The following is a 5160-nucleotide window of genomic DNA, read 5'->3' on the forward strand; positions in this document are numbered from 1 at the left end:
ACTGGCGCTAAACTTCTGAACCTCTCTCAGATTTGGTGAAGTGGAAGATAAGTGGATATCTTGACATTTCTGTATTTTTTTTTTCTCCCATCGCCTCTGTAGCTGAAACCAGCAACAGCTCCCACAGAAACGCTACCGATACGAGCTCTGCTGTCTGCAACGCTGTCAGAACGCTTTCTTCTACATTTGTTTTAACCGGCGCCATGTAGCAAACGATCTAAGCAATGCAATCGATTTTATGAGAGACGTTCCTTCCCATGCCTTCGACCAGTTGCACTTAAACTCTGGAGGTGAATCCTGTCCTTATTCGGTCCGAGGGCAGATCGTTCACCACCCTTAACCACAGCTCCACTGCCATCTGTTTTAGGGATTAAAGCAGATTAGGTTCCATTTACATCCTGCAATATACGCGCCAGCGAGCCCGACCTCTCGTGATTTTTCGGGATCAACACGTAGCTGTTGGACAGTTTGAGTCTACGGAGCCTACAGAAGTGATGGAGATTTACAGATGCTTTCAGAGCTCAGACCATCTAATCTGACAGCGCAATCAGCAAGTCTGGCGATCTGATTGGCCACCAGCAGCCGACACGTCCGGCGAGGCCAGTGAGAGCTGCGTCAGCTCCCTCAGCGTTCAATGAACGAACCCCAAAGCTAAAACCAGGCTGATTTACTGAACAAGGCTTCAAGCAGCATATTTACAACACAAACATGTTTCATAAAGGCGTGAGCACTCATGTCTGGTTAGTGAATGTAAGAACAACACAGATCAGATGGTCTGTTGGTTTTCAGCTTCTGAACCCAAAACATATGGATGGATTTAATTAGGATCCGAGTACTAACAGTGTAAGGACCCTGTTGTAACCCTGAGGTTTCTCATTATTTAGTACCAGCGAAATGAACGCAAATTAGATGACCTGAACATGCTTCAAAACTCACCAAAATAGCTACACACACCAGGACTGGTGAAAAATTTTAGATTTTACGGAACGTGGACATGTCACTGCCAAAACAGCTCCACAGCGCCCCCTTGAAAATTTCAACGAAGTCTTGTCAGAAGCACGTTTGACCTACAGCGACGCAATTTGGTAGGAATATAGAGCAGGTCAGGACGAACAAAAAAGTCCACCCACTCCAAGCTCTAAAATGCAACACGGCTCAACTGCGCCCCCTACAATATTTCAACAGAGTCCCATCGGGCCTACGTTTGACGTAGAGCTACAAATATTGGTACACATATGTAGCAGCTCGGGACGCACAAAAAAGTCCATTAGCATGTTTCTGTAAACCCAACAGGGAATCCGCCATGTTGGAAAAATGGCAAACGTGCCGAGCCATTTTCGCTCATTTTTGGCCATTTTCAAAATCCATCTCCTCCAAGGGGGTTTGTCGTACACACCTGAAATTTGGCCAGCACAAACTACAGGAGGTGGTGATTAGAAGTTATTGAAACGCTCCGCAAAAGTCTGATGATGTGGGAATGGCGACCCGTGCAATTTTGATGAAAGGCCATTTTGTGCATTTTCGCTGTGTTTCCGGCATTCAATGGAGTCCCGTCGGAAGGTCATTTCACCTACAGCTACACAATTCAGTGGACATGTGTAGCAGGTCAGGACGCACAAAAAAGTCAATCAGCGCCGAGCCCTAAACCCAACAGGAAGTCCGCCCTTTTGAAAAACATGGTGACAGTTTTGGCGATTTTTGCTCATTTTTGTCCATTTTCAAAATCTATCTCCTCCTGCACAGAAGGTCACACACACCTGAAATTTGGCCAGCACAAACTACCGGAGGTGGTGATTAAAACGTAGAAAAATGTTCTGCAAAAGTCTGACGGCGTGGAAATCTCGTCCCCTGGAATTTGGCCAAAACACCATAAAACGAGACGTGCTGTGTAACTGACCTGTAAGTGCTCCGATCGGCCTGAAACTTTACAAATGTGCTTCCAGTCTCAGCCAGAGCGCGTTTCCATCACGGCCAACAAGTACGCCGCTCTGGCTCGCCAATAAACAGGAAGTGGCTCGTAATAGGCCACACATGCTCCGATCTGCCCCAAACTCGACAAACTGGATCAGAGTCCCGCCCGGAGCACCTTTCGACCAAACCCCAACGTGAACAAATCATTTCAATTAAAATTCACTTAAATTACACCATTTATCAGAACCAGAAGCTGTAAAATCAGAGAGAATCGCTGGATTTTAAACTTTCTGACAGTATTTGAAGTGAATTCAAACGTAACGAAAACCAACGGTTAGAATTGTGATATTTCATTAAAATCACTTTACTCTACACGTCTATGTAAAACAAGCTAAAAAATATATAAAAATACTTGTTCGTAGGAGCCAAATTCTGCAATAAAAACCAAAACGTTTGCACTCAGGAGGCCATCAGCTGGAATCAACGGTCACATAACAACAGATAAGAGACTAACCGGGTTGAACTGCAGGCTGTGTGCAAACACAGTCTGGAGAAAAGGATTGAAGAAAATATAAGATACAGGTAGTAAATTATCTGTAGCGCATAATGTCGCCTTTTGTTCCAGTTTTAATCACAACCTGAGGGCAAAATGCTGCACATGTTGGTTCCGGGGTTAATCAAAGAAACGTCACTTTTACTTTTTTTGATGAGATTAAAAACTTTTTCTAAACTGCACAGAGTACATTTTCCAGTTATCTTTCTATTTCTAGGCTTCAGCAGAGGTGCAGGACTTTCTATTGCAGTGAAAAACGAGGCCAGTGTGAGTAAAAACGTGGACTTCGGAGGGTTAACGCTGCAGCAGAGCATTTAATGTGCTGCCGGGATGTCAGACCTCAACGATATCGGAAAACAGTTACCGAGAAACCGAAACAACTCAGAATAATTAAACCTCTCAGATCTACTCATTTAACAATAAACGCACCATTTTCGGTTTATTTAGCAAATGATAGCTTCATTACGTTGCGTCTCTCGCCTGTCAGGCGGACGGGTCATCCACTTCCACTGAAAAGTATTTACAGCTGCCATTAAGATACGCAGCAGAATAGTCGCATTGAATGATAGACCAAAGCTCTCCTCGGAGGTTTCCAGGCTAACTGCATTCGCTGCTAAGTGCTAAATAAAATGATAATGAAACTGTATTTCACGGGCGTTATGTGGCTTATGGCTGCTTCGCCTTCTGACTGTGTTTCTATTCATACTTTTAGAAATCGCCTGCTCCTGCACACTTTATTTTTTTTTAAAATTTACATTCGGAGTCAAACTCTTAAATTAAGTCAGAGGAGAAATGCACAAGAGTCATTGATTAACCCTGCAGGACACAGTAGTTTACATATTTAGCAATCGTCGGCCCAACCTCGGGTATCAACATGTGGACAAATCGCGATGGAAACTTGGATAATTCATCAAACTCCTGACAGCGGACGAGTCGGTTTTCGTTGCAGCAGACCTCGATCTGGCTGTCTTCTCCATCCACACCCATTAAACGTACAAACTAGAAAACAAATAGTGAGAGAAGTCGACCTGAGCTGTGGAGCTGCCACATTATATTGTTAAAATGTCAGGGAGAAAGAAAAAAACAGGAAAGCAGACGCTTGAGCGCAGGATGAGTGATGAAACATGAGCTGGGAGTGAATTTAATGTGAAGCCAGGCGGATATGTCACTGTCGGTATTTTTCCTGAGCCGGCTCGAACGCATTAACAGTCAAGAAGTTTTGTTTACTCTCCTGTTTTTTGTTTTTTTTTTCTCTCTTTTGACTCACCTGTCCTGTTGTTTCACTTCCCTCTTCATTCAAAATTGTTTATCGTCTTTTTTTCTTTCTACAAATACCATCGCACAATTACTCAACTATCTCAGTAATGGTAAACAGCTCCCAAGAAGAATGTAAATGCTTGAAATAATCAGTTGTCAATGGGACGCTGCCTGATAATAGACGTGCCAATCCGCCGCCACCGCCGAGCAGCCAACCTCCCATCTTAAATGTACATACCACTTTGAAAATGACACATTCGCTACTAGTGGCTGTTATAAAAGATGTGCTGTGTTTTCTATCAAATGCAAAGTGGGAGGCTTGAAATGGAAAGATGTTCTTTCTGCGGCACAATGATGCAGTGCACTTAGGATAATTATGTTCCATTGAATGTCTACCCCATGGATGCATCAAACGTGACTGCGCATGCAGTATCTCTGTGACACGCGAGTGAGCGAAGCCGAGACAGCTGATACTTGAAGCAGCGACTCTTTCTCTCTCTCTATATATATATATAGATATATGCTTTGCCTTTGGTCTTTCTTATATGCTTGAAAGGATGTTTCTTTTTGTAATTCTGTGTTTCTCACACTTGTCAACAAACCCTGTGAAAAAAAAAACCTGCAGTGATTTGATCTGACTTGCAGGTAGTGCAGCCGAAGCCTAAAGCCGCACGTTTCTCAACAACAATGCAGCAAAAAAAAAACAGAAGCACAATAAGTGAGCGGCGCTGTTGGACCGACGGTCCACCGGATCGGTCAGGTTCTCGCCTCCCATTCGTTGTCTATGTCGTGGTAGCGTCTCGAGCTAATGAGGTGCGGGACCACGAGCTGCCCGCACCTCATTTGCATAAAGAAGCCTCGACCTCATGTTTATGCAAATGAGGTGGAGGGGGCGGCGGCGGTCTGACGCCTCGCAAAACGCTCATCAAATGTCTAAACTAGCCATTGTTGAACTACAATCAGCTGCATGCTTTATTTTTCATTTCAAATGTTTTCAGAAGCACTTTCCGTTGAACTGTTTTCGAGCCGCCATGTTGGGTTCTGGTGAAGGTAAAGCACCCGTCACGTGACCCGCTAGTGACACGCCCATCAAGCGTGTGATATTGGTGGACACGTACCACGAGCGACATGTTCCACCGTGACGATGAGCCGACACAGTCCAGTTATCTGGTGCCGCAAATTGTGTTTTCACGTGCGACCGATAAACAGTCCTTGATTTACTTCGGCTTGAATTACTAAAGAGTAAAGCGTCCAGCTGTTATTTCAAATTAACCCTCTGATCCCCAAAACCAGCTGGTGGCTGTGGAAGGTATGCTGTCTTTCATTTCCCCTTTTCTTTTCTTTTTTTTAAATCACCAAAACTTCACCAATTATCAGAGTTAAAAACTGTAGAAACTGAGTGAGAAGTGAATCATCGACTCTTCAACGGTCCTTGAACA

The sequence above is a fragment of the Stegastes partitus genome, unplaced genomic scaffold (assembly GCF_000690725.1).
Source record: "Stegastes partitus isolate 25-593 unplaced genomic scaffold, Stegastes_partitus-1.0.2 Scaffold121, whole genome shotgun sequence".
NCBI classification, from domain to species: domain Eukaryota; kingdom Metazoa; phylum Chordata; class Actinopteri; family Pomacentridae; genus Stegastes; species Stegastes partitus.